This window comes from Coturnix japonica, chromosome 3 (genome assembly GCF_001577835.2).
Source record: "Coturnix japonica isolate 7356 chromosome 3, Coturnix japonica 2.1, whole genome shotgun sequence".
In the NCBI taxonomy this organism is placed as follows: domain Eukaryota; kingdom Metazoa; phylum Chordata; class Aves; order Galliformes; family Phasianidae; genus Coturnix; species Coturnix japonica.
The window spans coordinates 91,934,001-91,960,430 of record NC_029518.1 but is presented as its reverse complement, the minus strand read 5'-3'; the positions used below and the strand labels follow the sequence as shown (position 1 = coordinate 91,960,430).

The window sequence follows — 26,430 nt, the reverse complement described above, 5'->3', positions numbered from 1 at the left end:
CCTCTTCCTACACCAGCCTCCACTGGCAAGCGGAAGTTGTTCTGTGTATATCACATTCTCTAATTAGGAGGCCATCCAAAAGCTACAGAAATCATTACAATAAAATACAAGGCACTAGTTTCTTGTGATTATCCATGGGCTGAGGTCCTCTACATGTTGGACCTGTGGTGTAGGAGAGCACAGCCCAGCTAGTGGGCCAGAGCCACTGAAAAATTTCCCGAATTACTTCTGAACTGTGTCCACTCTTGGGTGTATGTGGACCATGAACAGCGTGGGGACTGTGTGCTCTGTTCAGATAAGCAAGAAGCAACCTATGGGTGAAGCATGAAGGGAATAATTGATGTGCAGCTTTGGCAGCTGCAGAGGATGTTGTGCAGGATTCTGAGCAATCTCGGATGCTGTACACATTCAGGTTGTACATATTTTCATCTCCACTCTAGAGGGATATATAGGTCTTTCACTGCATCTCACCTCTGTGCTGGATGGATGGGCCCCCCATTGCACCTGTGGCACATTCTCTGCCCTAGTCTCACCTGGCTTTCAAAATCCACCCTCTCATCCTCCTCATCCTGGTGTGTGTGATTCTTTCTGGCTGGTGAATGAAGCAATTTCCAAGGAAAAATAAAAACTTCACAAAATTTTAATTCTAGCATAGCATTTGTTCCCTCTGCACTGTGTATCATTTTCAGTAACAATTTTCACTCTTCCTTCTTTTTCTGATTGGAGAGGGCATGTTTTCCTGCTCCATCACAAGAGAAGACTTTACTAGGGCATAGTTCCTGTTGCTACAAATTTAGTCATTGCACCACCGAACTGTGTGTTGTAGTGCTTTGCTGAGAAGTAGGGCTTAATTCCCAAGTGGCATATTGCAACACAAAATCATAGAATGGCTTAGGTTGGGGGGGACCCTAGGGACCATCAAGTTCTAACTCCCCTGCCATGGGCTGTCTGCCATTTACCGGTTCAGGTTGCTGAGGGCCCATGCAACTTGCCCTTGAATACCTCCAGGGATGGGGCATCCACAGCTTCTCTGGGAAACCTGTTCCAGTGCCTCACTATCATCTGAGAAAAAAAAAATAAAAATCTTCATATCACTATCAGATCATGTGAAAATTTAGTCCCACTCCTGCTTATAAGCTCCCTTTGAGTACTGGAAGGCCACAACAAGGTCTCACTGGAACCTTGTCTTTTCCAGGCTAAACAAGCCCAGCTCCCTCAACCTCTCATCACAGGAGAGGTGCTCCAGCCCTTTGATCATCTTTCCGGCCCTCCTCTGGACCCACTCAAACAGCTCCACATCCTTCCTGTACTGGGGCACCAGGCCAGGAAGCAGTATTCCAGATGGGGCCTTACACTGACACTGACTCTGGTTCACAAACTTGCCCAGCTGTGGTTCCTCTGCCCGGACCAATGAAATTCAGGGGCAAATGAGGTGAATATTTTTAAGAAAAATAAAGTGTTGAATTTTCAAGTTTGATTGCAGGTGCAGTATAGAGAATCAGATTGGGTTTATGTTTGACTTTCAGATAGCAATGAGTTGGGTGAGAATCTTCCCTGCATGCTGAGTGCCAGCCTGTGATGCTTAGCAGTTATTAATTTCACTTTTTTTTCCCACATAATCTCCTATATTTATAGCTACTTAGCTCTCAGTTGTTATTAAATTTGAATATTATAATGTTAATTTTGTTGTTCAGAAGTGGAGCATTTTTGTATACGTAGATCATTTTAATCTAAATTAAGGTTTCTGCATAAACATGGAATCCATAGAGTATGAAGAGACCTGGTCCAACATCTACAGCTCATAGCCTGGACAAGACTGTCCTTGAAAGTCTCAGGATTAGAGCATCAACCACATCTCTTGGCAACCTGTTCCAGTGCCTCATCACCCCCACTGTGAAGGACTTTTCCTTACAACAAACTTAAGTCTTCCCTCTTTCTGATTGAAACCATTTCCCCTTGTCCTATCACAACAGACACTGAGTTAATTCTTTAACATTTATATGAGAAATAATAAGACAAACAGTACAATAATGATGAAGAGAAAGAGGATCAAAACAGCACTAGATTAAATGTCGTGTACTCATCAAGATAGACTGATTAAATCAAGTGATAACATTTGTAATCAAAATCTTTCATGCAATCTTTTTCACATCTTTTTTTCTTTTCTTTCATTCCTGGGAAAAAAAAAAATGATGCCATCAGGGAAAAATATTCAAGACGTCAATTCAAATCTGGATATGTATTTTAAATCCTGTGCATGCAATAATAAAGAATGGTCTGAGGGTCTGAGATATTCACTTCAAATCCTGTGTAAATTTGAAAGGCCATTTGGACTTCAAGTTCTGCTTCTTCCTATAAAGGAATAACATTAGGAGAGAATGCTATTTAATTTGGCTGGAAATATTTAACCAACCTGGAAAAACAATGGGTACCATGTTCCCTCTGATTTTACTGAGTAACTCTACTAAGGAAAGTTCTGTCTTTTCTAATCCAGAACTGGAATTTGGAAAGACAAAATTTGGCACCCTGAAACATTTTTAATTCTTAAAACAGATACAGGCAGATTTTTCTTTGATATGGCAGTGATTGTTTGCAAATGAGATATAGCAGATTGCATCCCCTAGCTCAGGAATACTTAGCTTCATTTTGGACTTCATTTCATTTCTTTTCATTTCATTTTTTTTTTTTTTTCAATGGGATTTCATTTCATTTCTTTTCTCCACCTTTCTGGGGATCATTCAACCAGTTCTGACCAGTAAATATTTCTTTCCTGTACACAGTCCTACTGATGTATCTGGGACTCCCTTTCTTTTCTGCTTCTTAGTTTTTTGTTTGTTTGTTTTGTTTTTTACTTCTCTGTGATTTTATTGTTTTGTTGTTGTTTGTTTTCCTCCTTAAATTTTTCACAAATGAATTTGTGTCAATGTAACTGAATCTCAACTGTGAGTTTAGAAGAGCATACCTACCTAGGGTAACAAATACAGTTCTAACTATACACTTGAAAGTGGATTCCTCCAGGTAAGGAACCTATAGCCTCAGATAAACCTTTGTAAAGGGGGCTCTGATGGATTATTAAATATAATGTGAACAAAAAGCAGCTGTTAGACTCTCCAGTGAGACTTAAACCAACTTAAAATGAGAAAAGATGCTTCAGCCTCTTGTTTAATCTTACTTCAAATCATCCCTCACTCTGAAAACGAAAGCACATGAAATCAGGTTAGAAATGAGATTTCTTTGGATCATTTGTCTATACTAAATGTGGAAAAGTACCTGAAAGTTTGTGGCCAATACACCCTGAGTGGCCAGTACACCCTGAGTGGCCAATACACCCAGATGGCACCACAGTGATTTAGGTAGAGACATGACATATGAGTCCCAGGATGTCCTAGGTGCATTACAGAGCCTCATTTAATAACATGGCCTAATTCCCCATGCAGAGCACCATGTAAGAGAAATTTGTCTTTTTTATTTTTAGTCTCCACTACAGAGTCTTCAATATCCACTTCACAGCACATTGCAGGACATTGTAGGATGCTCCAATTAAACAAGACATTTTGCCATTCCTCATCAGCTTCTTGCAGAATAAGTTCATAAATAACAAAAGCTGCAGTAAATCCAAAACTACCAATCTGCCCTTCTGCTTTGTGTGTAGTCTCTGAGGGTTTAATTTTATTTTATTTTTAATCCTTGAGCCTATATTTGGAATAGCATCTACACAGGCTCATGCACTCTTCACATACACCAAGAATATATTTTCTCTAGACTGTGGCTTAAGCATCTGCGCAAGGGCTAGACAGAATAGGGAAATCCTTACCTCGTTTTTCAGTGTTTGGATGTCCTCCTTGCCTTTGTCTTTCTGGAAGAGAAAGCTGTGAGGATTGGCTAGCACTGCCAGGATGAGATTATTCCATGCCTAAATTAAACACGTAAGCGTTTGAATGATTGAAGCCATCATTCCTAAAGCTTTAATAAACTTTACAGTAGAAATAAGTTTCCCTTAACCCCATTTATTTAAACAATCTATATTGTTTTATATAGGGGAAACTATCCAATGCAAATACAGCTAAATATTTTAATGGTTTACACATCCATTTTAGAAAGTTTTCTTTTAATTTGTTAACTTTTGTTCTTTTGAACTGGCTCAACCTACTCATTTAATCCCTTGCGCTTTCAAGGGACAGCTTGCAGAAAGTTATATACACAGATATAACAAACATTTCAAATAAAACACAATGCATAAAGCAGAGAAAGGGAAAAATTTGACAACAGCTGCTAGATTTAACACTAATAGTTTTGAAAGATTTTGGCTTAAAGGTTAAGAGTATCTTATGACAATAAGCAGACTTTGTATATAATGTCAACAGCCCTGTTGCAACATGCCCAGTTTTAATTTATTCTTGTTCGCTTGCATAAGACAAATAATATAATTATGTATGTCTGGTTCATGACATTCAAGTTGGAAAAAAATCAAATAAATCATGGGGTTTTTTTGTTGGTTTTTTTTTTTTTTAAGAATAGCAACTTCTAAAGCCTTTGGACTACATCCCTTATTAACATTAGAAACATTTTTGTCTGAAAGTTATAACCTGAAAGTTTGCAAGTATTTATTTATTTTGATCAGATTTCATCTTTCTGAGCCTTTTTTGCTTCCGAATAAAGCAGTGGTGACTAATAACCTCCTTCGTCTTTGTTTTCTTTTTTTTTTTTCTTTTTTTTTCTTTTTTGTCCAAAGAACATTGCAAATGCTATCAATTACCTGATTCGAAGAAAATTTAAGACTCTAAGAACTGCATTCATCAGCCCTAGGGCTCAATCTGGACCAGACAGATATCCCAACATTTTGGAAATATTTTCACTCACTACTTGTTCTATTCCTGTAATGGAAAAATAAATAAATAAATAAATAAAAATAATGGAAAGGTAATTTGAACTATATATTAATACCAAACTATACTATATATTGTGTTTCAGCATATCTCCTAAGATCAGTCATCAGTCAGTAGAACTGTTTATTCACATACATATATTTTAAAAAAAAAAAAAAGGAAAAAAAAAAGTCATTCATCCTATAACCATGTTCTTAGTTGATATAGAGCATCTGTACTAATCCCTTCAGTGGAACTCTTTGCACTAGAGGAGAAATTCAATTAATATGAATTTAGGCGTTTAAAATAGCTTGTATAAACTAATTTTTATTATCTGAGGGATGCTCTGAAAGTAATGCCTCCTGTTTTGTTATGTGAGCTTACAATATCAGAGGCAAATGTTGGTGCTATAGCAGAAGAGACAGAAACTTTTCCATTAGTATTGCATTACATTCTTTTGCTGTGTGACAGATGGCAGCAGGGGGGCAGTTTGACAAAATAGTATCTGACATGGAAGTGCATTTGAAGCAAAGGTGTGCCATTAATATCTTCCATGCGGGAAAAAATTGCACCCATTGACATTCAGTGGTGCTTAATGAATGTTTATGGAGACCAATGAGGGGATGTGAGCACAGTGAGGCAGGGGGTGCTATGTCTCAGCAGTGGTGGCAGTGACATGAAACATAAGCCATGTTCTGGGTGGAAATTCATAGCTGTCACCCTACAAAATGAAGAGCATTTAAATCAGCTCATCTGTGACAATCAGCTAATACTGGTGAGTTTGTTGAAAAATATCACTTTGTGTCTGAAAATTTGCTCTATCAAAGAGTGTTATTGTATTGTTTGCATATGTTGCAGTTTCCATGGAAATAAATAGGAGGCGTTACTTTTGGAGAAACTTTATTATTATAGGAAATCAGGCACCTCTGCAGGATGATACACACATTTATTTCTGACACTTGTATTCAGCTGGGATCTTAAGTGTAAGGCACTTCCTTTCTATCTGAATATAATCCAGGTTTTTGTGATTTAATTTAGAACTATTTCTTACAGGTAGCTCTAGGTAGGCAAAGTGAAATCCACTCCAGATAGAGACATGTACCTTTAATATAGTCAGTGTATCTACTTTGAATAAAAATAGTGATACCTTTTAATGGCTTCAAATAAGCTTTTCATTCCCTTAAGGAGGATGTAACAGGGTTAATTAGTGTTGAGTTTTTTTATGTGTAGAAAGACTGCTCTGTCTTCAGTGAAAAATGTCCTGACATAGATGAAATTAAATGAAATAAAAATCTCACTTGGGAAAAGATCAGATAGTATAAGATGGATGGCAAAAATAAGGTCTTATATAGAATACATAGGTTTAGCATGAAATATGCATGGAGATCTTGGAAAGTACATCTGTGACATGTATCTGTGTAATGGTTCCAAAGCATTTTCCTTTGGATGATATTAAGACTTTATAAAACAAACATATGCTCATGCTAATACTGTTTTGAAGTAAATGTATTAATGCAAAAATGTCCAAACAAGTGTGCCAGATTTCCTCAGGGTTTAACTCCCACAGCAGCAAAAGAAGTAGTCCAGAGTGTTTGAAACACTTTCCATAGGAGTGTATTTACCATGCCAAAATTCAAAGCAGAAGTGCTGTGTAGTTGTGGCAATGCACAAGCCCCTGCAGCACACATATTGCAGAAGTACTTTTGTGTCCCAAAGGGGGGAGAATCTCCTTCTCCTTGGATACTGGATGTGAGTAAGCAAGGGTGGTTTTGTGGTAGAGAAAGGTATTAGCAGTGTCAGGGATGCAGAGACCATGAAAATCCCCCATGCAAAAGGGAGAAAGAGAGAATCTAAACCTCTCAACCTATGGTCAGTTCCAGGTATCCCAGTGTAAGAGGGATACGGGAATGATGGAAAGTGTTCAGTGTGAGGTCACAAAGGTGATGAAAGTATCAGGAGCACCACCTCTGTGAAGAGAGCCTGAGAGAGCTGGTACTGTTCAGCATGATGGAGCTGGGCTCTTTCAGTGTTGTATGGTTCCATGACAAGGGACAACGGATACAAACCAGAACACAGGAGATTTCCTCTGACCACCAGGAGCACTTCTGTGCTGTGTGGATGCTGGAGCACTGGCACAAGCTGCCCAGTTGCTGTGGGGTCTCCTTGGAGATCTCCAGCAGCTGCCTGCATGTGGTGATGTGCACTCTGCTCTGGGTGCCCCTGGTTGGGCCAAAGGGACACAGGGGTCCTTGCCAACCTCAGCCACTCTGTGGCTCTTTAAACAGAAATATCTTTGCAGTGTACAGTCAGCGTTGAATCAGTAAGCATCACCTTCAGCAACAGGAGCAAAACATTTGCCAGTAGACACAGGGGACTAACGGGTGAAAGCACAATCCCCTCTGGGACCTACATTGTTTCAGGTAAGACTGACTCCACCTTACCACTCAGAAATGTGAGGACCTAAAACCATCTGCAGAGTAATGATGTTGCTGTAGCTTATTTTGGTTCTCCACATATTAAAATGATTATGCAAATGTTGTTTTGTGGAGAAACGTTTTTAATAAACAGACTCACTTCTTGATTTGCTACCAGTTCAATCATCAAAACTTTCCCACCAGATCCAAACCTACCTACCAGGAAAAGCACTGTTAACCTGCACTGGCCAACCCAAGCAGGCAGGAAACCAATGCTTTGGGAATAATCCTTTAATGCCTGGAAAGTATTCGGCCAAAGTTTTGTAGGCAGAGGATTGAATCAAGCATTTATTAACCAGATGATCTTGTTACTCCCATAAAGAACCTTGGATAAAGTTGTACATTTAAAACTCTTTATCTGCTATATATGCCAGACTTGGATTTACTGGAGGAGAGAGGGAAGAAATAGAAGAGGAAATGCGAAGGGAACTCTAGCCGCTCCCATTACTACTCGTTACTTCAGCACATAAAATTGCAGTCCCTCCTGCAGCCCCCTGTTCTTGACTCACATAACGTCTTTGTTCACTGCCTAAATAAGTCCAATACTATCCAAAAAAAGCATGCAGATATGTATCAGGTGGAGTTCCTGGCTTGCATATGTATGTGAGTATATGTGCACACTCATGTATATAAGTGCATATTTGCATATATACATAAATGAGTATTCCTACAAATATCCACACTTTTTTATTTTCTTCTAAGAAAAATATTTTTCATAGACTTTTCTTAGATAGAATGATAAATGTCTAATTTCTTTATAGGATTCTAATTGAGTTGTTTAATTCCTTCAAATCCTTAGTCAAGAGCATGTCACAGTTATAATATGGTACTGCTGATGGAGCAGCCTAGCGTTGATAGGAGAGCTAATGATTGCAGATCTGCTTTTAGATTGGATTTTGTTCTCTGTAGTCCTTTTACCCAGTCATAAAATATAAGTGGCGTTTACAAAAAGAAAAAATAGCAGTCCACTTAGGAAGTCTCTTAACAGGTTTTTTGAGCTTAAATGTACATTTCTTTAAGTACCTGTTAATTACTTCACTGTGATGATGCACACCTGTACAATGTCAGGCTGCCCACAGAGCCCATTGTTAAGCTGCCCGTCAGCTGTTTACTGCCCATGATTCACAGTCTAGGGGTCTAGGATTATTGTCTACTGGGAATTACATTTTAGTGGTACAACAGTGTGCTGGAGATGTCTTAATGGCTGTTCAACTGAGATTGTTATAATGCCCACATTGTTGTTCTAGCCAGCACACAGCCCAATTGCTTTTTAAGTTATGGCATCAGCAAGCTCCAGGTCATCTGCACTTAAATCACATGTACATATCTGAAATGTTGATGTGGTAACTGGTAGCAATGTATACGATACTTTTAACCTCCAATTTGGTGGGCGCTTGAGATCAGATTATATGAAGTGTGCATGTATGCTTCAACATTTAGGGCTACAGCAAGCTTTACTGATTTTAAATGTCGTCGTAAATTTTTCCTCAAAGAGCTTACCTCAGCTTATGTGCAGCTTTCCCATTGACAGGCTGTAGGACAGAGAGTGCAAATGGGTTGCGTTATACCCTAGGTACACTTCCCTGCACTCCTCTGCTCAGACATTTATTGAACAAACCCCATAGGTAGAGGGTATGGCCATCCCTCATTACATCTCACCATCTTTTAAATGGCTGCCCCACAAATAGAGGTAGACACGTGCATAGCCACATGTATGTGCTGCATCAGAGGAAAATAAGAAGACAGTAGAAATTTCAAATTTTATTTTCCTTCATGTCCTGCTGGTTCTCTCTTCCACCATGACATGCTCTAAGCCAAGTTCTTCAGCTGAGGTCTCCTTTAGTCAGTTGGAGAAAAATAAACTTGTATTTATTTGAAATCACGTCTATGGAACTTAGATGAGGCCTTTAACTAGATTATTTCTTTTCAAGATCACGGCTACCAGGACAGAATCATATTTATTTATTTATTTACCAGTTAAGTTGTATGGACATTGTCTCACCCAAATAGATGTAGGGAGAAAGTAAGGAATTTATGAGGGGCTTGGAGAAAATGAAGTTTCTTGGCAGAATTTAAGATCGATTGGAAACATTGGATATTTCCCTCAGAATAAGCCAAGCAAGCCCTCCCAAACACAACAGCAACGTGAACAACCCCCACCATGAATTTTCTACTGAAAAGAAACATGAGAAAACTTCATCTAATCATTTTTCTTTCTGTTTCAAGTATTTTTTTTTCCAAGTCTTTAGCTACCAAAAAAAAAAAAAAAAAAAGGAAAAAAGTATCACTAACTCCCTCTCTCAAAAGCAAAATATTTAAACTGATCCCATTTGTAATGTGTCAAGATCTTCATTGAAGAAATTATTTGAGTGCTTTGAGGCATCTGATCTCACCTAGCGCTATATAAACAGGGCTCTTCCTCATTACGTAAATTTGTGTCCAAATACTGTTACTGCAAACATTACCTATTCCAGCTAGCATACCACCACTGAAATCATGCACTGCTCAAACACCTTTCCCTTTTATCAAAAACACAGAACTGGAATTTTTAACAGATGGTAATTTCACTGCTTTGAAACTTTTATGGAGAATGAGCTAAACACATTGACTTGGGTGGGGGAGAGGTGGTGCAGGGAAACAAAGAGGAAGAGGGGAAGGCAGGAAGGAGGGGAGATTATCCTAAGTGCTCGATGTGGACATTTTTCCCCCCAGAAAAAATAAGAATTCTTCCCTACATTTCAATAAGATCAGAGTAAGAGTAATGCTGAGTGCTTTGGAAAAAAATCACACTCCCCAGTGTTATTAATATGAGTCATAATTAGAGATGGAACTTTTGATCCAAACCCCAATTAACTTCAGGGAAATTTGGATCATAACTTTATGGCTTAAATTTATTTGCACGCTGGGCCAAGACAGAACTCCTGACCCAGGGCTGTCCAATTCTTCCCCCACTAACAAATCCTTTGGGGAATTAGAGATGCATATCTGGTTCAAGATCTGACATTTGTGGTTTGGAGCATGTTTGACAATATATCTTACGCATAAAGAGCACTTTCCACCTCAAAATGCATGAGCTAGCTAACTCTTAGGAAGAACCTCGTAAAAACAAATTATACACTTTCTTCAGTGTATTTGCAAATAGAACAAAAATGCTTACAGGTTATCAGTGTTCTCAAAATCTTCTGTCTTTGATTCATAAAATTCTGCCCAGAACATAAGGTGTTTTTTCCAGATCAGGCAGTGATAATGAGGGTTTGATGCTTTCCTCCATGCTTAATAGCAGAACAGAATAATAGAAGTGTTTGAGTTGGAAGGTATCTCTATAGATCACTTAGTCCAACTTCCCTGCAAGGGACATCTACAGCTTGATCAGGTTCCTCGGATCCCTGTCCAGCCTGACCTTGGATGTCTGTAGGGATGAAGCATCCACCACTCCACTGGGCAACTTGTGCCAGTTTTCCTTATATCCAGTCTAAATCTCCTGTCTTTTAGTTTGAAAAAATTTCTCCTTGTCCTGTCACCACAGATCTCAATAAAGTGTCTATCCCCTTCTTTCTTACAGGCCCCCTTTGGATACTGGAAGGCCACTCTCAGATTTCCCCGGAGCCTTCTCTTACCCAGGCTGAACAGCCCTGGCTCTCAGCCTGTATTCGTGATTCTGATTTCAGCTTGATTACTCGTTAAGCAAGTCATTAAACAGCCTGAGGATGTCTGTGTGAACTGGACCTTAGTCTCACAGACGGACCAAGGAAATGTACCTGATGTTCCAAGATGTATGTAAGACAGTGTGCTCTTTCATTTCAGTAGCATCTGAGAGAGATTTCCAGGGAGGTTTATAAGGTGGCTCGTGTAGTCATATATTTAAAGTTTTATTCTAAGATCAGTAAAATGAACTTTAACACTGCAAAGACTCTGGAATGTATTGGAAAACATTTTTATTTTTTTTTCCCAGAAGGCAAATTAGCTAAAACAAACAGAAGTCATGACATTAGACATAACTGAATGCTACCCAATTTTATGTAGTTCTAGGTCAGACAGACTATAATCTCGTACATCTAGTTTCCCACCCTTTCTAACAGTTCTGTTCAAAATTACCACAAAAAAACTGTCTTTTTTTTCTTTTTTTTCTTTCTTTCTTTTATTTTATTTTATATATATATTTTTTTTAATGAATGGTATTTTACTGAAAATTTTTAACTTGTTTGCTTGAATTGCAAACACTATGAGGAATTGTGTAAGAGATTTTTTTCCCACCTATTCTGTCAGTGAATGATTCATTAATGCTAACATTTAGGAGGCAGCAGCATGCATTGAATAAACCACATATATGAATGATCTAAACAATGGGGTAAAATGTGGCCCCAGTTAAGTTTGCAGATGACATGAAACTAGGAGGAGAAGCTGACTCATTTGAAGGCTGTGCAGCCTTCCAGAGGACTTTGACATACAGGTGAAACTGGCTGTCAAGAATCTCATGAAGTTCATCAAGAACAAAATCCTGCACACAGGAAGGAGCAAACCCATGCACTGTGATGTCATAGAATCACAGAATTGCAGAATTGCAGAAGGGACTTCAAGAGATCATCAAGTTCAACCTCCCTGAAGAAGGTACACTGTAATAAATCTCACAGATGGCCATCCACATGGGTCTTGAATATCTCCAGAGGAGACTCCATAACCTTTCTGAGCAACCTGTTCCAGTGCTCTGTCACCCTTACTGTAAAGAAGTTTTTCCATGTGTGTGTTTGGAACTTCTTACGTTCAAGTTTTATGCCATTGCTTCTTGCCCTATCACTGCACACCACTGAGAAGAGCCTGGCCTCATTCGTTTGCCTCCTACTTCAGATATTGATAAAAATTAATTAGATCCCACCTCAGTCTTCTTTCCTCCAGGCAGGAGGAGGAAACTACAAGCAGCTCTGTGTAATCCAGTGAGGAGCTAGCTCACCACCTAGGCAATTAGCTCAAGACTGCCTGAACTGACAGATGTGGGGAACCTCTCATCTGCCTGGAACCACATCTCCACCAGTAACAATCAAGAATCTAAAAATTAATATTTCATAGTTTCATAGTTTCGTGCGGGTTGGAAGGGACCTTAGAGATCATCGAGTCCAGCCCGCGGGATTCGAGCCTCTGTGTAGCAGAGCGGCACTTCTACCACTTGCGCCACAGGGGGGATTCGAACTCCGGGCCCCAGTGTTGCAAGGCGGTGTCTTTAACCACTGCGCCACCGGGGCACATTCATATTCATGTCCTACTTTTCTAAGGAGTGGCAAAAGTTTCTGAATGAAGTGTCCAAAATGTGTAAGTAAGTGTCTTCTTACTTCCACATCTCAGCTAGCTCCAAGGCTACAGGCAGTAGCCTCTTATTTCTCTGTTAAATATCTAGTCTAGGTTACAGTGCAAGAAGTTTTGGTTAGTGGCTCTCCAAACCTCTCCACAGTCCTTAGTCTGTACCTGGCTTACTGCACCTAGACAAGACAAAAAGGCTTCCATTAGATTTGCATTTAATTTGGGAATCTAGTCAGATGAATAGCAAAATAAATGATTGCTTTTATTACAAGGCATTGATTTTTACTACCTTCTGGGAAACAGTACAGCATTGCAACAATAACAAAGATGTTCATGATTGTCTGTATATATATAGGTGTATATATATACATGTATATATATATATATATATATATATGAATGTAAGTGAAACATTCCAGATTGACAGCATTGTAACAGAAAAAAAAAAAAAAATTGGCCCCATATACAGCATAGGATATTTCCTTTTCTTTGTTCACAAAATACATTTTACCATGGGTGATAGAATTTTTGCATCATGAATATTTTATACCAGACTTTAGCCAAAACCATGATATATCCCAGAAATTAACTTAGGGATATCTGGTTCTCATTATTCTCTGATGTTCATTGATTTATTTGCTTTCTCAAACAAAGAGTTTTAGTCCCAAAACTTGGTATCTACTCAGCTTATTCTTAACCCTTCCATGGAGGAGGAGAGAATAATTTATTCATTGGGAAAGTGTTGAATCACTCATTTTTCGTGTTATTGGAATAACTTCTACTACTTGCATCAGCATAAATCAAAATATTTTCCATCCATGTAAGTAGAATTTGTGCCATCTTGTCTACTCTAAAATTTGCATTTGAAAGACTTAACAAAAGGAGAAAAGTATTCATCTGAAATAGAATTTTATATATTCCTCAGATGTCTAAATCCTAATCTGCAATTCAGCTTCTCCCCTCCTCCCATTTCCATCTCCACCCAACAACTGAGTAATTGTGAAAGCATCTGAACTCATCAGGCACACCACATTTGGACCTGGATGTTCCCTAAGCACCTGCAGTTCTGCACTGTGTGCATGCCCAGATCTACCCAGGCCTTAATGTGATCCAGAAACTCAGCTGCGTGATACCAAAGGGCTTAATCCCATAAATATGTCTGAAGCCCAGTTCATGAATTCTAGCAGGATGAAGCCTATCACAAGCTGTAATCATATTTGTTATCTTTTACAACAGATTTTATTGTTGATGTTCTTGTTTTGTTTTGTGTTTAAATAGAAAGAAGCATTCTCTGGCTTTTAAAAATAGTCCTGGATTTACCCAGGAGGTTCTTAAACCCAGATGTACTTCCTAAAGCCCCAGCTCCTCACATGTGATGGTGTCTTACAGTGCTTACTGCTCTGTTTGAAGCTGTACCATAAAGAGAACAATGTTCCTGAGCTGAACAAGTAGTAGCTGATTTCCCTGGTTTACTGACATAATTAATGTACATGGTAATGTACATTTATTCATGTACATGGTAAAAATTGCAAAACCAGACAAACAACAACAACAAAACACAAAGATTTGGAATTGTTTTGTTCTAATTTCCCTACCATTTCCACTTGTTGTGTAATAGTGCAGGCTAAATAGGAGACAAAGAAAAATACTGAATAATTCAACTGTGAAGAATATTATTTTTTCCTTTAATCCAAAAAGGGTCCTGCTCTCCATATTACTATTGAATTGCCTTTCTTTGTATAGGAATAAATTTGGGACATTCAGATTCTAGTACCTTTCTGGCTACCGGAGGCAGATGGAGAAAAGCAGCTTCCCTACTATGTGATCCAGAAATTTAAACTGTAAGAAGCAGAGGAAGTTTGTATAGCGTCATGAATCCAGAAACAGCACGCTGGTGATTATGGCTGGAGCAGGAGATGCAGTTTCCTTGCAGTGATTTGTTCAACCCTTCTGGTAGGGTTCATAGCAATTACTAACATAATGCAGCAAAGAGCTGCCTTTTGAAATGCTGAGCATGCACAGGTTCACCCAACTTCCCTAAAAATAAACAAGAAAGAAGGCCATAAAGTCATAGGATCTGGTTTTCTTTAGGTTGAGCAGTCTTGAGCCTTGTAAATTCAATAAAAATCTTTTTTAAAAAAATATCTTAATAATAATAATAAAAAAAAACAACACACAAAAAACCCACTGAATTGGAATTTTGCAGGGTTGTATCTAACCCAGAGGACTGGCACTAAAACTCCAGACTTCTCACATCATGGCTATTATTTTAAATCAAATAAAGAAGTACACTGACAGAACATATTGCTTCATAAGCATTCAGTAGCTTGTGTGAAACTAGAGAGCTACGCCAAGCAATGATGAACATTAATTCTGGTAGTTAACAGCACTTAGGCATGTCAATGGTGTGTTTCAGCTCCCAAACATGACTGCACATTTCATCACTGGACCATTAATGTCTTCCTTTTGCACCTTGTCCTGAATAAACAGATCCTTGCTATAAGAAAGCCCTAAAGTAGGTCCAGTTGTGGTCACATGTGATCTCCTCTGTCTGCAGGTGACTGACAAAGAGCAGATAAACTGAGCTTTGGTCCATCTGTCCCCACATCTGCAGGCAGACCTCTTGCATTTCAGCTTTCTCCAGCCTTATGCTTTTTGCCATACAACTCCTCTTTTTAGTAAGTTGCAGTATGAATAATACTAATATCAAAGAGAAGGCTATGTTGTGCATTTTTACAACCATGTTATTTTCCATATAAAATGTTTCACAAAATCCACCTGAGAATAAAAACAAGACAATGCATTAGACTGCATTATTATATCAAAATACAGTACCTGTTCTATGTTTAGAATTTGCAATTTTCAGGAAACACAAAACTGGGAAGAAGTGCCATGCTGCCATCCAGTATGATGGGAACAGACTGGAGAAACGGGCTCATAGGAACCTCATGATGTTCAGAAAGAAACGCATAGTCCTGCACCCAGAGAAGAAAATCCTCAGGTACCAGAAAATGCTGGAGACACTCAGTTGGAAAGAACCTTGGCTGAAAAGAATCTAGAGATTCCTGGTGGACATAACCCAGTCAAACATCCTTGCCATTAAAACAGGTCAGTGGTATCCTGGGCTGCAAAGTAATGTCAACAGGTTGAGGGAGGTGATCCTTCCCCTCTGCTTAGTATTGATGCTTCACTTGTAGTCTTGTATTCAGTTCTGCCCCCCCCAGTAAAGGAGAGAACTGGGCTTACTGGAGAGTCTGTGTAGGACCATGGTAATGACTAGATTACTGGAGCATTTGTTATACATGGAGAGGCATGAGGTTTAGTCTGAACACCAGCAGCACTTCTGGGCTGTGTGGGTGATTCAACACTGGCACAAGCTGCCCCAAGGACTGTGGGGTCTCCCTGGAGTTTTCCAGCAGCCACCTGAACATAGTGCTGGGTGCCCTGCTCTGGTTGTCCCTGCTGGAGCAGGGACTGGGCCAGATAACCTCTAAAAGTCCCTTCCATCTACAACCATTCTGAGATTCTGGGATTCTTCCCTGTTGTATAATTCATCCTGCTCGTGTCTGTTTATTTTATATACAAAACAACCATGAGGTTTTTTTTGGCTTTTAGTGATAGCATCTGATCAAGACGTGTCTTTAGCCACACTATCTCTAGAAGTTTTTCACAAACAAATTAGCTAGAAAAGACTTTTGAGAGGGGAGACCCACTATTTAAAATTGATAAGCTATACCTCTCTTTCCCATGTTACATTACTCCAAGCCAACATGAATGAGCTGTAGCTCAGGGAATTAATAGATGGAGGCAGATAAATTGGCTTGACTTTAAGAGCAAAATATTCTGATGAGCATTTGGTATTATAGTGTGTAGATTAGTTAGTGTGTCATTATTTGTAGATCATCTTTCATGCGAAACATTTGAACTACTTTGTCTTACTGAAAAAATCCTGACTATGCATCTTCTGTTCTTTTCTTAATTGTTAAAAAAGTTAATAGCTGAAACATTAGTCATTCCACTTGTTTGCAAAAAACGTTTACATAAATCTGAAGAAATTAGTTTTTTGAAACCAACAGAGACACAGCTCCTCAAAATTAATTGAATTGCTCAGTTTTGGACTGAGAGAAATTTGTTGTGAAATTTATTATGTTTGAGATGGAGTTCTCCCAAATCATAGAAAGAAAGAGGCACCAGCTTTCTTCCATGCAAAGCTGAAAATTCCCTCTTATGTGCTGCTGAGTGAGCAAATTAATAGCAATTCCTGTATGTTGTTAGCTACCTGCTTCTTGCTGAAATGGCTTGTGTTACCAATATCTTTTAAAATTCCTCAAAAGAAGGCTTTACTGGTAACACAAAGAGCCACAGTATTAGTGTTATACTTGTAGGCTGCCTGCCAAACTCTTAAAAGGCCATTGGATACCTAACACAATGAACATGAGGGATTATTAAAAATAAACTCACATCTTAGTACTTAAACATTTTTTTTTTCTCTCTTTTACTTAAGAAGTGATCACTACGGCATATTTTGAGGGAAAAATATATAAGCAAGGGCAGCAGAACTAGTTGATATTTTATGTGAAAGAATCCATTACGAATGCTCTTTGGCTGTCTGTTTGTGCCCTTGAGTCTCACAAGTATAGTTGGCAAGAACAGAAAAACACTTATGGACTCAAAAACTGATATAGTACATTTCCTACCATTTGAAATCCTTTAATGTGTCCCCAGCACCCTATGTAATTTAAAGAGAAACATCAGAAAGCTTGGATGCTTTTCTGATCTTTGTTCAAATAATTCCAAATACTTTGGGTTGTAAAAATGGATGGAAATTTTGTGAGGAAAACCTTTCTATTTTCATATCTTTTGCATGGAATTAGTACAGATTGCTGCTGAAATGAAAGCACATTGAACAATTGCAGAGGTTAATGATATCTTTCCAAATTCAGTAATGTGATGATCTGCATTTCAGTTGATTCTGAGGCAGTTCAAGTCATTCATTTTTTGGGACAATGGTAAGGCCTGGTTAACAGGCTTAACCAATTTATTTAATTTTGCTGAGATGTACTTTAGGGATTAATAAGGAACAGCAATTGATGCCTTGCCACATGCTCTCTGGACTATGATTTCTCTGCTCTTCTTAGCTGTTTCATAGTCTTTCTCAAGCTCAGAAAACAATCATAAATCAGGCTAAATATTTATGTAGTTTTTTGGCATTTTTCTTGCATGAGTGAAAAAGACTACGGGTAAGCTAGTCATAAAAATTCCAAGGAAAAATATTTTATGGAAATCTGCCGATTTGTCAAAATGCTTTACAGAGTCTGTTTGATTCTGTTAATATTTCAGGGTACGTAAAGAGAATCTATCATTCTTATGACTACATGGCACTGAGAGAATGAACAGATGATAGTCCAGACTACATCACATGAACACAGCCATGAAATCCTCAGCGGAAGTGTTCCAGATTTTAACTGGTAAAATAAAAAGCAGAATTTGGTCTCACCCAAGATGTGAGTCCAACCCATCCAGAAAATAACTTCGGGTTGTGGTAAATAATGCCAACAAGGATAATCATTTAATTAATGCACTGGGCAAGATCACTGCCACTCAACATAAATGTCCAGTCTATGCAAGAAAGATCCACAGTCTAATAATGGAGACTGCTGACAGACTACAAAGGTAAATATTGGGCTAAAACATGGACAACAGTCAAAGTAGAAAATGGATGGTAAATTTTGGCTGTGGGAAAGAATGGGCACAATGTGTTGTGACTGAACTCTTCAAGGAAGTGTTTGTATATGCAACAAATCCATTCATCCAGGATACAAAATACAATAGAGAATTCTCGTGCTTAATATGATAAATATAATTTTATTTTGGATAAAAATGAAACAGAATCTTCTGCTTCCTTAGTGTCCTAACTGATATTACAGAACAATTTAAGAAGACAAAACTTCATTTGACAGTGTACAGGTTCTTTAGATTAAAACCATTCCCCTTGTCCTATCGCTATCTGTGTAAAAAGTCAGTCTCCCTACTGACTTTATGCTCCCTTTAAGTACTGGAAGGCTGCAGAGAGGTCTTCCTGGAGCCTTCTCCTCTCCAGGCTAAGCAAGCCCAGCTTCTTCAACCTTTCTTCATAAGTGAGGAGCTCCGGCCCCTTGTCTTCTTCATGGTCCTCCTCTGGATCTGCTCCAATGGCTTCACATCTTTCCTGTGCTGGAGGCCCCAGGCCTGGACACAGTACTCCAGATGGAGCCTCACAAGGGCAGATTAGAGGAGAACAATCCCTTCCCTTTCCCTTCTGCTTGCCCCTCTTTTGATGCAGCCTGGCATACTGTTGGCCTTCTGGGCTGCAAGAGCACACTGCAGCTCAAGTGCATTTGGTCTTGTCAAGTTATTTTCTCATGAGCCCACTTTCAAGCCTCTTGAGGTTCCTTTGGATGGCATCCCTTCCTTCTTTTCATTCATCAACTTCATCACTCATCTCAGTGTCATCATCTTAATTACTCAACTTGGTGCCAACAGAAAACTTGCTAAGGGTACACTGAGTCCCACTGTCTGCATCACTGATAATCATGTTAAAGAGCATCGATTCCAAGACAGACACCTGGGGGACACCACTTGTCACCTGCCTTCCACTTGGATGTAGAGCTGTTAAGTTGACTTAAACGCTTTTGGAATGACTGATTCAAATACACAAGGGAAGTGTATCTGACTTATGCTGCCTGAGATGCATCTATAACTTTTAATATTCTGAAATCTCACCTTAAAAATCAGCGGATCTGCTTTTCAGAAGACAGGGAGGCTTATTGTTTTATAGACACTACAACCTTCAAAAGTTCTCTAATTGTCCATATGACTAGGAAGAAATTAATAAGGATTCCAAAGTATGACTCAAAATATTTAATTTATTATTAAATTATTATTAGCATAATATAATATAATTAACAGAAATTATGTTATGTTTTGAACATGTCTTGTTCTTAAAAACAGATATTAGGTTTCATATACTGTGATTTTTTATATTTTTGAAAGTTAAACGCTCTACGCAAAGTAAGACTTTAATTCCTGAGACTTCATTGAGACTTTTATTTCTGCTTGTGAGTTACAGTTTTGCATATAATGTTGACTTCATATCCTTTTATTGCAAGGATGCAATTATATACACATATGAGTAGGTATGCAAATGTTTGTATGTGTATATTTGTGTAGAGGTATATGCATGTATGAGAATGTATGAGAATATACACATATATATATAGAGAGAGAGAATATATAATAATACATATGTCTATCTATAAGTTTTCAAATAGATGTTTTCTTCCAGTCTGTTGATAACTTGAGCTAATGAATGGTTAGAATGTTGGCAAATTCAGACTGAGTTTGAATCCAATGCTCATAAAACTAAGCAAAATCCTGGAATTTCATCTAAAAATGGATATTTTGTGGCATGTCTCATTTATTGTTACATATGATTTATAAGGTCTGCTGAATTAAAAAAATAAAACAAGAAAAAAAAAACACCAAAAAAACAACAACAACAACAACAAAAATCACACCTGGAAAGCAGAATTATTAATGAAAATCAGATTCTATTTAAAGCTAGTGGCTTGGCAATATTGAAAAACTATGTGATTTCTGACTATAATGATCTTCATTTACTATTTTGTGACAGTTTCTTTTAATTACATTTAGTCAGAAGCAATTCCCATTTTTATTTGCTAACAATTTTTTCAATGTTACATTTTTTAAAATTATTTTTAAGTAGTGATATAATGTGTGGGAATGGAGTGAGTACAGTTTCTCTCAGCAGTCCAAGCACTTTTTTTGCCCTGGCATTTAGCATTTTAAAGACTTGTTTGAGCAATACCATGTATAAGTATGCTCTCTATATTTAGTAAAGAAGCTTATTTGGAACCCCACTGTGCCCATGTGGTTTCTATATATAATTTTGTTGAATAAGGAGAGAAAAAGACAAAGCAACCCATAATATGCCCGGTATTGTACAGGACATAAATGAAGCTGGTCTCTGCTGCCAACAGTTTACTGTTCAACATCTCAACTTGAACGTTACTTTGTTGGATGGATCCCCACCTCCACATTGATCTCTAAATCAGCCAATGAACTCCTTCAAATCCATAGGTCTCTGCATATGTAGCTTATTATAGGGCCATGGCCCAAAAGACATACATAAGGAAGAACACAGAGAAGACAGGAAGGAATAAACATACATTTCAGATGTTATATTCCAAGACATCTCAAAGGTATGCACTCAGTTGAATGTCATTAACATAAGGCCATTTTGTCAGGAGACATACAAAGAAACATCATTAATCAAAGAGATGTTAGTAAGGTACTTTTCTACTCCTGTAAGGAGCATCTGTGTGTTCTGACTAGTACAATTTGCAAATAAATATGTTAACAAAAAGAATAAACTAAACTATTTGATGGCATCCTAAAAAGGAGTGAATTATGAATAAATTTGTAACTTTATTTTCAAATTATTTCCAAATGCAGTTGTATCTTACCTCAGATAAAATCAACAATTGTAAATATTTAGAATACACCTTCTATGTGAAGCATAAAATGAAATAAAAATTTTTAAATCATTTGCAGTTGCACTTTACATATTTTCCGAGTTACAGCCACATAAACAGCTCCAGCAACAGACAACAGGATAAAAAAAAAAAAAAGAAGAAGAAGAAAGAAAGAAAAGAAAAAAAGAAAAACAGGAAAAAGTAACACATGTATGAAATCAGTGGCTAAGAAACAGTTTGAATAGGAAATATACTTCAGCTGAAATCTCAGTTTCTACACAGAAGAAAAGCAGCATCTTAAATTGAAATTCCACTTGCAGGGATTGTGGTACCAGGGACAGGACGTGGAGGAAGCAGTTTATGTGAGAACTAACTCACAGTAGTATCCTCCTTTTATCCACATGCCTTTTCCCATATTTACCTATTTCCAAATCTTCCATCTGGAGAGGTTGTTGAAGGAAGCATGGCTAACCTGTCTGAACTCCGATCAGATATTATGGGCATTTTTTTTATTGCCTTTTCTGGGTTCTTCAGAAACTGACATTAGCTGTTACTGTTGGGAGTGCAGTTTGAAGTATATAATCAACTAAATATGACTTTTTATCAGTTATGCATACAACACAGTCCTTTACCTACTTACATACGTACACACGTAAGGTGGAGGAAATGTAAAGAGGGATAGAAAGACAATTAAAATTAGATTATTGCATTTCTCTATAAGGGAAGTGATGCTTTTATCCAGCTTGCAATACCTTCAAATCAAGACCAAACACTCAAGTAAAAAATAAAGTATACTGTTAAAAAATCCAAATTTTTGTGTGTGAAATGTGAATGCTTATGTTTTATGGAAGTTTAAGTCAGATAATAGCAGGCACCTTTCTGCCCTTTTGCCTTTGACCTTCAGTTGTTGGTGCACATCAGTAGAGAGAGTCATTCCTTTACAAATCTGAAGTTTATTCCTAGTTACCTCCTTTGTTGTAATGCAGATAAAGATTAAGTAACTGATATCCATAATTGCCAGTTCATTAGAAACAGAAGTCTCAGGAAAAAAATACATATATAAATGTATAGAACAGAGTTCACAAAATAAGGATATAAACATTACTGTTGAAATTTCCTTTTAAAAAACATTTTAATATCATAATAGATTTCCTCTTCTTTAGGCTGTCCTGCTTATGGTCCAGTGTTAGGTGAAACTGGAAAGTAAAACCCAAGGACAAATCAGAGTATCAACATTCCCAGGCTATGTTTTAATGTGCTGGCCTACAGAAATGCTACAGGTGACCTTCCCACAATAACACAACAAGTAACAAAAAAAAATAAAAAATCGTGTGGAGACTAACTGTGCTCTGGTGAAAAGGAAATGTATTTTGAGATTTTTCCCCTTTAGTGCATTTGTGCAGTTCATGGCACATTTCCATAGATCAGGTAGTTTGCTTAGCGTACATAACATTCAGAGTGTCACATCCTCAGGAATACATTTGCTCTTCTGTGCATGAAATGGAAAAAAAAAAAAAAAATTAAAAAAAGAAAAAGAAAGTAAAAAAGAAAAGAAAAAAGAAAAGAAAAAATTAAACATCATTTAGTGGTTGGAAGTTATTTCCAGTTTGCAACCGCTGGAAGGGTTGCCTGGAGAAAACTTTTCCCTCTGTTATTGCAGGATAATAGTTTGTGGATGCTGAAAAGCAAACACAACTTGTGGTTTTCTTTCAAGTTACACTGCAGGGCTATCTCCCACTTAGCATTTTAGTATCATGTTGTTTGGGAAAGGTCACGTTTTTACTTTCAAGACACCATTTGTCTTTAGTTCCCTCCTCTAATCTGCAACTAGTTACCCAAGGGTTTTAGGCAAGAAGCCAAGTAACTGGTTACAAAAGCCATTCCAAGTGGCATTTTGCTAATGATGAAGATTTATACTGTGTTTAGTAAATGCAGGTAGCCTTCATCATTTGATCCTGTTGCCTTTACTGAAAGCTGACGAATCAGTCACAGTGTGGGCTGGGATATGACAGTCACTGGGGTCTGCAATTTCAGACCATACATTCCTGTTTAGGTGATAATAGTTAAATAGTCACCTAGAAGTTGATGTCACTGTTTTGGAATTTCTGAGCTGTTCAGACTATCTCCAGCTATGCAATCTGGAGTATATTCCTTCAGCTATGACCAAACTGAATGTAAATTTTATTTATATTAAACAGCACGTGGTTTTCAGTATCTTTACTGGAAATACTGCACACCACTGAAAACAACATTCTCTTTGATGTAATGGTTACAGAGAAAATTACTACTAAATCATAAAGTATTTTGTATGGCAATGAGGTTATCGTGTTTTCACGCTGCTGTAATGGATAGCACTTTGACCACTCTATTTAAGCCCCTTCAGCTACTACATTTCTTAGTTTAGCTTCCAAACAAAAATCATTAAAATGATTTTGATGATGAATGAAAAAATCATCAGTCCCTACTTTTAATTGATTTTGCTGATGTACAACGCTTGTTTAATGTCCCTTTACCTTTTAATGTACTGTTTTCTCTCTGCCCCCAAAAATCAGAGAACGTTTCCACTGAGGAGCTGAGGAAACCCGCTGACTACTCATACCACTGTATGAAGTGTGAGAATTGTATTCTCATTTATGAAAACATTTTTGAAATAATTAAAGAAAATAAAATCTTGTTTCTTCTAATCAGTATTATCACTGGCTGGCAATCACAATTATCTAAAAATTCTTTTGTTCTCTGTGGCAAGACCATGTTCTTTGTTTATTTGTTTGTTTGTTTGTATGTTGTTTGTTTGTTTTTTTAATGCCAATATGAACTACCTAGTAGCAGAGAAGAGCTCTATGGGGGACTAAATCAGACCATGAATCCTGTAGAAAAAAGTTGATCATACTACAGGATCTTTCCAAGTAAGTGATAGCAGCAATCGTAAACTGGTTGTTAAGAGCTCAGTAATGAAGCAAGAAGGTTGCTTAGTTCCATGAGCAATTGCAGATTACAGGTAGATTTCCAGAATAACAAGGTCCAAAGAGCTGAAATATCATGCATGCCACCATAAATGATTTTTTTCTAAAATAAATTATTTGATATTTTAAAATTACACTATATTTTAAAATACTTAAGTGTCATTAATACAATAATAACAAACTCTCAAGAATTACAAAGTATATTTTGAAACATTGTTTGATTCTTTTTTCTGGGGGGAGAGGATTGTTTTTGTTTTTATCTCTTTTAAATCCATACAAGCAAATCAGCATGTTATCCCTACCTCTAAGGCAAATATTCCACTCCACAAACAACTTCACAGGATCTCTGTGTGACACCTTGGTTAACTGTGCAAGCCAGCTTTTTGAGAGACCTCCCAGGTACAAAACATCACGTCATTGGTTAGTGTGCTGTAAAACTCCTGCTCTGTTACAGGAAAGAGCTCTTTACCTTCTCAGCTGCAGAGGAATGAACTCTGCACCCTTCCAGCAGTAAAGGCCAACCACATACTAGTCTATATCAGCAAGAATGTGGCTAGTAGATCAAAGGAAATGATTATATCCTTTGATTGAAAATTCATGAGGCTACAGCTGGAACACTGTGTCCAGTTTGGGTCCTCCAAACAAAAAAGGCATTGACAAACGGGAGTAAGCTCAATGGAGAGTCTCCAGGACAGTTAGGGTTCTGCAGCACTTGACATGTGGAAACGCTATGGGAGCTAGCTTAATTAACCTGAAGAAGGCGAGGTTCAAGAGGAAACTAACTTCTCTCTAAATGTTGGACAAATGTGGATATCTATCTTCTTTTTGTAGGTTGTTGCTGAAAGGAAAACAGACATTGTACACAGTGTTACAATATTTAGATTCTGGTTTCATAGAAAAAATTCAACTATGATGGTTAAATTTAGCAACATATTTCATAAATGTGCTATGGAATCTCCATTCTCGGAGATACACATAGCTTGTGAGGACGAGGTTAGGGCAAGCTGACCTGGTTTGAACTCTAGACATGCTTAAGTATGGGTTCCATTTTCCAAAGTTTGTTCCAATCTGAATCATTCTGCATTCCTGTAGTTCAACAGGTTTATTTCCAGAGAGACACACTCTAAGGGATTAAACTTTGCTGATTCATGTTTCAGCTTCAAGTGATGGTTTCACTTTCAAAGTGAAAGTTTGGATTCTTTCATGATCATTATCATGAAGTTGACTGAACACACAATGCTGCGGAAGATTCTAGAGCAGGTTCCCAATAAACTTAACTTTCATGTGAATTATCACCTGAGACATGAAAGAAATGAAAAAACATGGCAAGAGACCTGGATCATTATTAAATGACACTACTCAGGTTAGCTGGATATTAAGCAGCTGGAAACAGGGATATTATCTGACAGAGCTTCTAAGGCAAAGGTTCAGAAGGAATATAAATTTATTCCTGGATTTGAAATAGTTCTCAGTTTCAGGAGCATCTGAGTGAGACTCTGGAGCTGGTCTCTCCCTGAAATGAAGGTCCTGACTAATGGATTGACAACATAAATCAAAACAGACTATGATTACTTCTGAAAAATCTGAGAAGAAAAGCATAGTCCAAGTCCTTAAACAAGAAGAGTAAAGACATGGGAAAAATAATAATAATAATAATAAATAATAAAATGTAATAATAATAAAAATTGAAGATCAACAAATATTTTAGGGATATAACTTTTCTTGGAATTTTAGGATGTTTAGCTAGAAGGAGTCCGTCATAGACTAGACTTTCTAAAAGTAGAAGCAGTGTCTAAGGAGCACCTGGAATAGACTGGGTATAAATAGAGAGATGAATTGAAAATAATTAGAAGAAAATAAATGTTGACAGTGAGGAGGAAGAGTGTCTTATCTTAGGAGGGAAAAAAGGAGAAAAGGACTAAAGAGACTACATGCAGCAATTAAGAATCGTGAGGTGATGCAACCTCTTTAGTGATTCTGTCAATTCCAGCTTGAGCACTTTGGACCTGTGATCACTAGCCCTCTCCCGAGGAATTCTTGAGTCTAAGAATATAAACATAGGGTTTTGGAATAAGATGGAAGGAAAAAGTTTTTAATAGAATAGATGGATATAAATATTATTTTTTTAATCACTGCTCATGAGCTGATTAAGCTGATTATAGAAGAACAAAACTGAAGAGTGCACGCAGTCTTCTCTGGCACAGGACACAGTTCATTCTTCAGAATCACCTGGATGTTGTCTCCTCTAAAACTTCACACTATTACTGTGGACAATGGTTTTTATCCCTCTTGAGATTTTAAG

At 37.6% G+C, this 26,430-nt stretch overlaps 1 long non-coding RNA gene across 1 annotated transcript; it reads left to right on the top strand.

Moving 5' to 3' along the window:
* The first annotated feature begins 11,527 nt into the window (after positions 1-11,527).
* LOC107312246 lies at positions 11,528-18,659 on the top strand. Its single transcript, XR_004306829.1, has 4 exons — positions 11,528-11,947; positions 14,375-14,584; positions 15,498-15,739; positions 17,972-18,659. It is a non-coding gene; the product is annotated as an uncharacterized LOC107312246 (long non-coding RNA).
* The last annotated feature ends 7,771 nt before the right edge of the window (positions 18,660-26,430 follow it).